The sequence below is a fragment of the Megascapheus bottae genome, chromosome 15, assembly GCF_031878675.1.
Source record: "Megascapheus bottae isolate mThoBot1 chromosome 15, mThoBot2.hap1, whole genome shotgun sequence".
Classification (NCBI taxonomy): Eukaryota; Metazoa; Chordata; class Mammalia; order Rodentia; family Geomyidae; genus Megascapheus; species Megascapheus bottae.
The window spans coordinates 44,476,266-44,488,541 of record NC_143523.1 but is presented as its reverse complement, the minus strand read 5'-3'; the positions used below and the strand labels follow the sequence as shown (position 1 = coordinate 44,488,541).

Here is a 12,276-nt window from a genome sequence, read left to right as displayed (position 1 = left end):
TGACTTTTTTTCTTTTTAATCACCTCTGAGCATCACTAAACAAAGCAAACTGGAGATGTCCAAAACCATTTTCCTAAGGACGGAGAAGGGAAGAGGATGGCTGGCTGCGAGTGAGGTAGGCATGCACAATCAGGACTTGGGGGCCTCTCTGGACCGGCTATCAAGCTGGGATTACAGCAGAGGAGGTGGAAGGGAGGCTGTGAGAGCTGTGGGGATGGATACCTGTCTAAAGTTCAGTTAAGTGGGACCTTCTGAGCCCAGGAGATGGCAGGAAGACAGCACAATCAACCCCCTGGGGGTGCATCCATGATAGGGCTGAGAATACTTCCCCCTACCATTGCAGCAGCTTATTATTCCCCACCTCCCATTGGGTCAGGGTTGTCTAGGCTTTGCCTCTCCTGGGAGTGCTGGGAAAGAAGGCTATAAAAGGGGCAGACAACTCCAAGTCTAGTTGGGGGGATGGAAGCTGGTCACAGCCCATGCTCCAGGGATATGCCCTCACTCCAAGGTGACTTGGTGGCTGGGTAGCATGCCCCTCCCACCTGCTGTCATTGGTGGGCACTGATTGGGTCCCCCCGTGCTGCTCGCTAATGAACCGTATTGATTCCACATTCTCTTGTTGTCTCCCTAAATGGCAAGCCACACATCTGATAGATTAAATACCCACATGATTGTCCGCTTGACATCTCCATCACTCCGCCCAAGGGTCCCTAATGAATTTTACAGCCCCACATGACAGAAGAAATTAAGGTCAAACTCTGTTGCAGGAAGTATAAATCACCCATGATCTGTGAGCCCAGCAAAGGGCTGCAGCCCTAGCGGCTCTAACCCAGCCCCTGTGAGATAAGAGTCTACTGTGGGACTGGAGAGATGGAGAAGAGCTTCAACCAATGCCTTGTCCTTCAGATCCCCTTGCATTGTGACTACCCCATTGCCAGCAGTCAGGGTATCCTCACAGACTAGAGATCTAATGCTTAGGTCCTAGGTTCACTGTCCTCACTGTGCCCAACAAGTTGAGGGTGAGGGGAGGGGTCAGAGAAAAGAGGGTCAAGGGCCAAGGGAGTCATAGTTAACTTTTAGTTAGTCATGGGACTTGAACTCAAGGCCTGGTTGCTGTCCCAGAGCTTTTTTGCTCTAGGCTAATGTTCTACCACTTGGAGCTGCAGCACCACTTCTGGTTTTCTGGTCATTAATGGAAGATAAGAGCTTCACCGACGCTGCCCAGGCTGGTTTCAAAACACAATCCTCAGCACTCAGCCTCCTGAGAAGTTAGGGTTACAGGCGTGAGCCACTGGCCCCTGGTGAGCCCACAGGGATCTTTTGCCCTGGTTTGTCTTCTAGGTGGGGAGCTAGCTGGGGCCACCCTTGAAGATGGCTGGAGAGGCAAAGGGAGCCCTGGATGGAAACTGGAAGTTCTGTCTTCTATCTCTGTTAGTGACAGTGTTATCCCGTGGTCCCACAGCTTTGCCAGGCTTGCAGGGAGTTTAGTCTCCACTAAGAGGCTGTGTTACCTCATTCAGGGAGGTGTGTTGGAGAGAGGGGGTCTAGCCTGGCCACTGGTGCTTCATCTGGTACCCAGCTGTTTTCTCTTAATCTGCTCTATAAAACACTAAGGCTCATTTGGACCTTGCCAGGTTCTCATTGTGATTCAATAAGATAAACACATATAGAAAATGCTTATCATGGGACTGGGCACTGAATGTCAGTGCCTGTCATTGTTTAGTACTTTCTGTGTCAGGCACTATGTTAAGCACTTTAGACGTACTATCTCATTGAACTCCCACAACAAATTTTTTTTTTTGCAAGTCCTGGAGCTTGAACTCAGGGCCTGGACACTGTCCTGGGGCTTTCTCAAGGCTAGTAAGCTACCACTTGAGCCTCAGCATCACCTCCAGTTTTTTTCTGAGTATGTGGTACTGAGAAATGGAACCCAGGGCTTCATTTGTGCTAGGCAGGCACTCTACTACTAGGCCACACTCCCAGCTCTCCCACAACACATCTTCAGAAACTGTTGCCATCATAATTCTCCAGGAGAGGAAACTGAGGTACATAGGTTATTTGTCAGAAACTGGTTTTCCCTTCTCTTCCTCAACAGAAATCCGTGGTCTTTAATTGCGTGCAATGCTACTAAAATACTGCATTTCCCAGCTTCCTTTGCAGCTAAGTCTGGCCACAAGACCAGGTTCTAGCCAACAAGAGGAAAGGAGATGTCTGTAATGTACATTCAGGATATCACCTTTCTAGGGAAGAAAAAGGCCCTTCCCTTCCTTTCTTCTATTCTGTAGCTTGAAATCCAGGTATGATCGCTGGGGTTTTAACAATCGTTTTGGACCATAAGGATGAATGGAGCACATAAGGGAAAGGAAGAAAAAGAAGCCAGCCTTTTTTTTTTTTTTTTGGCTCAAGGTTAATGCTCTACTATTTGAGCCATGGTTCCACTTTTAGCTTTTTAGTAGCTTATTGGAGATAAGAATTTCGCAGACTTTCTTAACCAGGCTGACTTCCAACTGTGATCCTCACATCTCAGTCTCACCCACAGATACTAGGCCTCACATTTCTTATTTAAACAACTTTTTTTTTTGTTGCAGTTGTTGTAGTAGTAGATTGGTTTTTTTGGGGGGGGAAGGTGTGTCTCTGCTGCTGACATCTGTACTAGTCATTGCTAACATAAATGACCTCTATTCAAAGTCATACAGGTGAGAAATGATTGAGTCTGAATAAACCTGGGTGGTCCAAGCCTGAAGTCTGGCTGGGGTCTTTTGTAGTGGACACATGAGAAATATTAGCTGATATTACCATCACCACTATCAGCACCATTGTCATCTTGGACATATGACAAAGAAGAGACAGCTCCCTTTAGAGACCCGTAGGCTAGGTCAGCACCCAGTAGCTGTTTATGAACTTTAGTTGATCATGAGTAGCATTTTTTGGTAAAAGGAAATCTTACAGAACGAAAGGGAAAAATAATAGGAAATATTACTGCACGTAGGAAGGAAAGATTCTTTTTGTTCTAGATAAACATAGGTTTATGTATAAGGGTGTCTTGGGAGAATCATGAAGTTAAATGTAGATTTTACTATGAACTACAGTTTTGTTTCATTTTATTTTTAAGTTTGAAAGCCTAGTGCCTGTGGCTCAAGCCTGTAATGCTAGCTGAGGATCCCAGTTTGAAGCCAGCTTAGGCAGAAAAGTCCATGGAAAGTGCCAGCTTTGAGCAAAAAAAGCTCAGAGTTCAAACCCCAATACTGGCAACAGAAAACAACAAAAACAACTGTGAAAGACACCAAGTAAGCAGATAGGGCTCCCAAGCTGTCCTGCAGAGACTGCATGGTCAGGTTAAGTCACCCTAGGCTCACAGGTCAGTTTCTCTGGAACTCCTGTGGGCTTTCCTCTAGCTCTGCAGCTTTTCCTCTAGCTTTTCCATGTGTAAACTTCTGGCCAAGGTCCTGGTAGCTACTCCTGGCCCTCGTTCCTGTGGTACCCCAGCCTCAGCTGGTACAGGTGGCCTTTGTTACAGGCCTGTGGTTTGCTGCATTTATGAACTCACTCTGGCACTGGACACTCATACAGCTACCCATTGTCCCCTTGCCCAGGGGTTCTATTTTCTTCGCTCTGGCATCCTCTGAGCAATTGCCTGAGCAGAGCAATCAGCAGCTAACCTACGGAAGGGTGACTTCTGACAGGCTGAAAATACAGGGAGTCGCCGTTCTCTGCACAGGAGGGGGCAGGTGGTCACATGTTGTTAGCACAGGGGGGCCCAGGAGACCATCCAGCACAATCCTTTCATTTATCAGATGAGGACACTGAGGGAGGGCCCTGGAACCTGGACCTGCTCAAGGTCACCTTGCCTTGCTGGACTCTGGTTGATGACTGATTCCATCAGGAGGCTGGAGTTTTGCTCTGTTGGTAATGTAGCTTTCCATGATCCGAGGGGGTGGGAACAGGGCACGGGCTTGAAGTCAAGACAGACAGGGTTGGAATCCTAGCTTGGTCACTGGGTAGTTAGCTGGGCCTGGGCAGATTAATGACTTCCCTGTACCTATTGCTTCTTTGCAATGGGCACAGATGAGATATGCACCATGCTATGAAGTGCCCAAGGCTTCCCATGCCTCTTCTTGATGTTACCAAGTGTCCTCTTGCTTTTGCAAAGGGGAAGGGTCAGTGACACACAGTCTCCCTTCATCAGGCTTGGAGGATTCCAGGACACTAATGACAGAGGCTGTGGAGCACTTCAAAGCCCCACAGCAAAGGGGTTTTTGATCTCAATTTGCCAAAAATCAGTGAGCTGAAAGCTGTCAAACCTTACACAAGGCCCAGGACAATCTGTTTCCAGGCAGCACCCAGATGCAGCCCAGAGGCTTCTTCCTCTATCCCTTCCCTGCTTTTCCCATCTCCCTTCCATGGGCCCTGAGCTGCTTCTCCCAGGAGCCCAGGGAAGAGGTAGGAAGAAGCCTCTTTAGCACCTGTCCTTCCTCTCATTCCATCCCATTTCCCCTTTATGGGATGGATATTTAGATTAAGGAGATAAACACTGGTGGGAGCACTGAGGCCTGACAGACAGAGGAACTCTGACCTGTCAATCACTGTCAACAGCTCAGCCTCCTCCCAGCTTCCCCCTACCCCTGTACCTCAGCCCAGCAGACCAGAAATGAGCCCAAAGCAGACTTAAGAGCTCCAGAAGGACAGCTTCAAGCACCCCAAAATGAGGGAAGCTGTGTTCACAAAGACTTTCTGGGAAGGCTTAGGGCTGAGTGACCTACTATTTACTATCCAAACCCAACCCCCTTCCTCTCCCTCTCTCTCTCTCTCTCTCTCTCTCTCTCTCTCTCTCTCTCTCTCTCTCTCTCTCTCTCTCTCTCTCTCTCTCTTTCTCCTTCCTCTTTCCTCCCTCTCCCCCCTCCTCTTTCCTGGCTGCAGATAAAGAATTCAATTTTCTTTTAAACGGTGGGGAAATTGGAAGAGATTTTGTTCTGTTTAAGCACAGCTGGAGTCTCAGGTCTCAAGGGGTTTGAGAACAATGAGATCAATTAAGATGCCAGCGGTGAGAGGTGTCAGGAGGGGTGGAAAGAGAGGCCAGGTGGAGGTGGGGAATCCAGGATGGAGGAGAGTGGCCAGTCCAGCTTCTGGCGGTCTTAACCTTCAGCTGCCCCATCACCCTCTGTTGGGAAGCTGAAGTATCCAGATGGGGCCTACTCATTGGGCCATGTTATCATCTCTCAGGCTCACTAATAATTCATATTGGCAATTTCTGTCACCAGCATTACACAATGGTAGAAGCAATGGCATCCGAAGCAGGGAGAGGCAAGACTGTTCTAAAAAGCCATAGATAGCCTTGGAGGCCTGGTATAGGGACTTGTTACCACTTTCTGTCTGCCAGCTCTGGGATGGTGACCTTGATATCTGTCATTTCACAGCACGGTAAAACAAGGATTCTGCTGACCACTTTACAGAGGAGGAAAACTGAACCCAAGTAGCCAGCCAACTGCTCAAGGCTAGTCTGTGTATGGGAAAAGAAAGAGACAGGTTGGAGACTCCTGGCTGGCCCTTTCCACTTGACATGACTGTGGAAAATATGTCAGTGGTGGTCCCATCTGACTCTGAATGAAAAGTTGCTTACACAATGACAACAGCTTACTGAATGATAGGACTACCATAAAGTCCCTAGATACACAGAGTAGGCAAATAGGATATCAGAAGAGGGATTTAACTATAGGGGGGAAACAGTGGACCCCCCCAATAAAATGAGCATGTGCCAGTAAGTACACACCTTCCTGGCACAGGAGAGCCAAGTGAAGGGAGGAGGAAACCAAGACCCTCTTCTAAAATTCAACTAACCCCCAAAGGTAAAAGTCTAAAACTACTGAATAAAATTGAGAAAGGGGACTTTCAAATTGGGGAACAAATCGTTTGGTATAACCTCTCTGGAGTGTTTTTGCCCACCAAACAACTGGTCTTGCATGATTACCATTAATCGTCTCAAATCTCACTTTCATTCTACTTGGTGTCTCCAAGTCCATTCTTTAACCCCCCCCTTTTTTTTCCTTTTTCTTTGTCAGATATGGGGCTTGAACTCAGGGCCTGGGCATAGTCCCTGAATTCTTTTGCTCAAGGCTAGCACTCTACCTCTCTGATCCACAGCTCCACTTCTGGTTTTTGAGTGGTTAATTTTGGAGATAAGAGTCTCACAGACTTTCCTGTCCAGGCTTTGAACCACAATCCACAGACTGTCAGTCTCCTGAGTAGCTAGGATTAAAGGCATGAGCCACAGGAGTCTGGTTCCAAGTCCATTCTTGGAGTTTTGGCAGGTGACTGTTTCTTACCGTTACTGAAGGTGCTGGGCTACCTGGTCAGTCCGTTGGGGGATATAGATGATGATTTGCTGACTTGGGAGGAGATGGGTAAGGCTATGCCCTTGGTATGTGCCCAGGCCTCAGCATGGGCTTGGTAGAACAGGGTGGAAGCGGGAGGGGTGGAGTGGGGAGGAACCTTGCCTCTCTTTCCCCTCTCCTATCTCCCAGGGAGGAGCCTTGTGCCTCACTTGGTATCTCCCTAGCCCCTCAGCTACTCTCCTAGTTTCCACTAGGTGTCCTCCAACCCTCTTCCCTTGGTCTGGTCTTCATGGAGCTGTCATGTGATTCATAAGAAACCTCTCCCCACAAACCCTTCTGACCTGTGCCCCCACCTGCCCTCTGAGTGTCCAGATCCTTGACCTTCCTTCTGGCCACCATGACATTGATACAATGCCTTAGCAGCCTGTTCCCTAACAACTTCAGTTTCCCCATGTCATGTAATCACCCTCATATAATAGACTCTGACTTCCTTGTCCTGTGTCTCCAGGCCCAGCATTGTCATCCAAGGCTCTTGGCAGCTGCACATGGAGGTGCCCTTTGCTTTAAACAGTGCAGAATCTTTCTCTGGAAGGGAAAAGAACAACTTACCCTCTCGGGCCACAGAGGCTCTTGAGGACTCCCAGGAAAGCCCAAGGCCAGTCTTCCCTAGCAGTCTTCTGCAATGTAGAGGCCATACTTATTCACTGGCCTTCAGTCTTGCAACCAGAACCTCCAGGATTAGGGAGGGCCAGGATCCTGGGGGATCCTGAAATCTGGTGATCTTATTTCTGGGTCAGGTCTGAAGCTTTGAGCCTGCGTGACTGGAGCAGGGGAAGGGGCAGCTGGGAGGTCTTCTGAGCAGAAGGCTGAACTCCAAACAGGATGAGAGGAGTCCCAGTCACCCAGGAAGTCAGTGGCTGGGGGCTCAGGCCTTGCTCCACTGTGCCAGGCACCCAGAGATAGTAAAACTACCCTGTTCCCTGGCCTTTGCTATTCTTGACCACTGGATCTATGAGTGGGGAAATGTGGTTTTGTGCTGCTGAACTTAGGCGCTTTTTGCCCCAGCAATGAGCATGGAAACTAACTCTGTAGGGACACAGGGCCCGGTCCTACTATGCTCAGAGCTAGCACGAACCATGAAATCCACAGACAGAGCCTCTTTGCGCCAAGAATTATAAACAGCCCAAAGCTAGGGCTAACTACAAGATCTGAAGAGCCCAGACAACAGACACACAAGTGGCTCCCTGCTTAAAAACATACTACAAATTTCAGATGGTGGCGGCAGAGTACCAGAGCTATGTTCAGCCCCCTGGGGAATGACCTATGGCCCACACCAGGCAGCTCCTGTTGTCTACCTCTTTCTGAAGAGTTCTGCTTCTCTCCTTCAGTCAACTACTGTGTTCTGTGACACACCTGAAACTGTAGCCTGGGTGTTGGCACTCAGGACTGGGCACAGGCAAGCTCACAGCCACTGTGCCAAGAGAGAACAGGAGTTAGGAGTGGGAACAGAAGATGAGGGGAGGGAGATGGAGGGAGGAGGTGGAAGAAAGCTGTGGAGCCAGTGCTCTGAGAAGCTGCCTGGCCCCTGAGTGGGATGGAACAGACATTGTGATGAGTGAGAATGACAATCACTGTGCCAGCAATCACAGCTGTCATTTATCCAGCGCCCACGATGCACTCCGTGCGTTAAATGCCCATCTCTCTGGAGTACAGGTAAGTCTTTATTGTTGCCATCACCCCAACAGCAAATGCTGCAGCAGCTGTGTGCATGCTCACAGCCAGCCAGCCTCAGAAGCAAAACTTGAAGCTGGGTGCCCCTGCTTCTAGAAAGGTCCCCTGTAGTGGCTGAGAGGTCCCACTGATCAGGCAGAACTCTCATGTTTTTGTGGGGTCAGACACAACCTGGGATTGGGGGTGAAAGAGTCCCCTGAGACCGAGGCAAGGTTGGCTTTTCCAGATTGCCCCAGCTGTGGTCCAAATTTGATTGCCTCGATTCCAAGAACATGAGGCAGGACAGGGTACCCCTCAGCCTGCAGGCTGGGGGTACCTGACAGCCTCAAAGCCAGGAGCCAGGCCCTGCAGCCTGAAAGCTGATGGAAGAGCTGCATTCGAAGTTTTCTATCAGAGCTTGTGGAGAGGACTGAAGCTGGCCTACACTGGGGCCAGCCCTGGGCAATGACATCACTCCACCCCCTTTCCCTTTGGTGGCAGTGGTGTTTCTGTCTGTGGGGGAGGGGAGAGGGGACAAGCAGCACTGAGGCATGGCAAGCAGGGGATGAGAAAGAAGAAAGCCATTCGGACCCAGCAGTGGGTGAAGGTTACGAATTGTGTCCTAAACTTCTAGATTAGAGAGGGAGAAAGAGGGCAGACAAGGGGCTCCAGGGGTCAGTGGGCATGGGTGAGGTTCTTAAAGGGAGGGAGACACCAGGTGAGGGTCATGGGAGAGAGGTAGCTAGGGTGCTGGTCCCCTCATTGTCCTCTGTAGCACAGGGAAGAAATGGGAATAGAGGCCTTAGTTACTGCCCTGGGGCTCAGGTCCTGTGCTACCAGATCAGGGGCCGGACTCGAAAGGTGGTGTCCCTGCCCTCCCCCACCCCCTTCCCCAAGCATGAGAGCCAGCATGACCAGCTGACACTTTTGATGTGCTCCTGGCAGGCTCTGAACTGAGTGTCTTCCTGAACCTTTTAATTCAATTTTGACAACAACCCTGCCAGGCAGGATTCTAATACAGTACCACAGAGGGACCACAAAGGTAGTAACTGAGGCCCAGTGGCTTGCTAAGGGCCCATGGTGGTAGACCCTGAAGCTTGCCCTTGGCTAACAGGGTGGAAGACAGTTAGACAGGGACCCTGGGACCCTGCTCATCCATCACTGGCATGGTATCACCCACCCAGGGGAAAGCCCCCATTGTTCTGCCCCTAGACATGTAAGTTCATTTGACTGCCAGAAGGTTCTAGCATGGCACAGGATCAGATCCCCTGGGATCTACAGAGAGTCCCTCCTAGCTTCTCTGTCCTCATCATAGTCCAACACAGCCTCCCAGGATGAAGTTTATGGCCAAGATCAGGGATCTTTAGGTACATTCCATCCATTTACCAGCCTGGGGGGACCAGGAGAATTATTTAACTTCTCTGAGCCTCAGTTTCTTCACATGCACAGTGAGAACATGCTAGTACCTTTCAAATAGGTCAGAAATGTGGCATTTGAGGTGGGTAGTTGCAGTAAACTCAGGACAAAGGTGCCAGTCCCTGGAAGTTATCCTAGTTATCTCCTGTCCACTTCATGTGAGTGTTTTGGACATGAGATCTCAAGATGGTTAAAGATATATTCTAATCTATCTTCCTTGCTCTGCTGTGGGGTGCAGAGAAGAGAAGTATTCCTGCAGGACTGGCCCAAACAAGCAACCAGAGTTGGGTTCCAGGTCTCCCTCTTTCCTCTCTCCAATTGGCAACTCATCTTGGAATAACTGAGGGCTGGAGAGGCCTCCAGGACTAGGCTGGGGGTAGGCTTGGGAGCGGGGAGGTGAGTCTGGTACCTTCAGCTCAACAGGCAGGTTTTCCAGGCTAGCAACCATAGCCGGTTTTCCTAGCCACTGTCATGATACCCTGTTCCCCAGGCCAGGTGGCCAGCCACAGAAGCAGGGCCAGGCCAGGGTGGGGGTGGGAAGCCCCCTTGAAGGATCAGGTTCTGCCCAGCCTTTACTGCAAATTAAAACATCTTTCTTTCTTTCATAATTTTTTTTCCTGACACAACTGCCCACGAACCATTTAAATTACATCACAGAAAAGGTCAGGGAGGAGGAATTTCACAGTCCCTGAGCAGGCAGCATCAACTCCAGCCCCCTCTTGCAGAAAAGGTGGCTGGAACATGGAGCTGACCCTAGGTCTAAGCAGAGGAAGGCTGAGATGAATCTTGGGGGGATAGGACCTGGAAGTCAGGACCAAGCTGGGGCTCAGGTGGGGGTAGAAACCAGGGATGAAGCTGGAGGCCAGGAGTGGGGTCAGGGTGTGGCCAGGAAACAAGCCACCTGCCAGGAGTTCTGGCAGCACTTGAAGGAGGTGGGCAAGTGGCAGTGAGGTGGAAGTTCTGTGGGGATGTGGTTGTATCCTCTATAGCAAGTGGGGGGGTCATTTTTCCCACATACTTTTTATTATAATTAATAGAAGGGTTACATTATATTCACCAGATAGAGGGTGCATTACTTCACATACATTGATACCCTTTCTCATGTCTTGGTCCCCATTTCCCTCTCTCCACCCCCATCCCTCATCTTGTTTTTCCCCCTTCCCTATCCGATTTCAAATAACCACATACACATATATACAATATATCATATAACAAGGTGAAATACTGTAACCATATGAGATAACCAAGGGACAGCAAAAGAGATGAGAGATAACATGGTATATTAAGGACAACAATCACTCCTTATATGGCTTTTGTTTTTATATCCTGGAGGTCCTTTCATTTAGCGTCATACTATATGGCCTTATGTATCTAGGTTTTGTTCTATTGTAAATCTCTGCTAGGCAAGCCCAAGGTTTCTACTGATTATGACAAATGAGGGAAACCATTGAGCCTATGTTCCTTTGAGTTTGGCTTACTTCACTTAATATGATTTTTTTCTATGTCTTTCCATTTCCTTACAAATGGGGCAATGTCGTTCTTTCTGACTGCAGCATAGGGTTCCATTGTGTATAAACACCACATCTTGTTGATCCACTCATCAACTGAGGGGCATCTGGGTTGGTTCCATATCTTTGCTATGGTAAATAGTGCTGCAATGAACATCATTGTGCTAGTGGATTTAGTATGTCCTTGTTTTTGGATGATTGGGTAAATGCCAAGGAGTGGAATTGCTGGGTCATAGGGGACCTCTATGTTTAGTCTTTTGAGGAACTGCCATACTGCTTTCCAGAGTGGTTGGACGAGTTTACACTATGGAGGAGGTCATTTTTTTTTTTTTTTTTTTTTTTGGCAGTCCTGGGCTTTAGCTCAGGGCCTAAGCACTGTCCTGGTATCTCCATTCACACTTCAACCTCACCGCTGGTCTACAAATGTCCCTGGCCTTTCTCCCCATGGTAAGAATGAGACTGTAGAGTGAGAACTCCAGGCAAGAGTCTCTTGATGCCTGGACCCACATGGGAATTCTTTGCCACACAGTCCTTGGCCTCCAGGGACCTTCTGCCCGCTGCTCGACCTCTGAGGCTGAGGCCGTTTGGATGGCCTTTCTCCTAACACTCCGGTGCAGGACTGTACACACTCTCAGAGTGTCTGCCATGCGCCCTCTGCTGGACCCAGGGAAGCAGGAGGAGGGTCCCAGGGCCCCAGGCAGCAGGTGATTGATATATTGCTGGGGCACCTTGGAGAAGGCTGGGGGAGTTCCCCCACCTGGGAAGCAGGGGAGAGGAAAGAACAAACGCAGCCAACTCACTGTTTACCTCTGATGGCCTGACTAGCTAAACATCTGTTTGAAATATTAATAACTGTCAGACGAGAAGGGCCTGGGGGCACAGCACAGTGCCACACCATCTGTCTGTAAAAGTAAACACACTTCTGAGTGAGGGGACCCAGTATGGCAGGCAAAGTCAGCTTGGAGCCAGAAATGGGGATAGCAAGGACTTTGCAGGCCTCCCGTGAGTGAGGAGGGGGCTGTGGCAAGTTAAATTCCTCAAAGATTTATTGAGTTATTTCTACCCAAGCTCAGCATCCAACTCAAATTTCATAATACATGCTCCTTTCCTGTTTTTTAGCTGGATTCCCAACTCCTGGCCTCCCCAACACCAGAATCATGATGACTAGTTCTAGAATGATGAAATAAGCAGAGACTCAGTTCTGGGACATTGGCTGGAAAGGGAACTCCCAGCCCCCCACACACTAGGGGTAAGAAGAGTGGATGTGTGAGTGTTCCTCTTAGCTGCTGCAAAAAACCAGTCAGGTACTAGAG

General features: G+C 49.2%; 1 protein-coding gene across 1 annotated transcript in view; it reads right to left on the bottom strand.

The window, feature by feature from the left end:
- Cdh23 (cadherin related 23) overlaps window positions 1-12,276 on the bottom strand; it is a 305,993-nt gene that overhangs the window by 137,633 nt on the left and 156,084 nt on the right. The window lies entirely within an intron of this gene.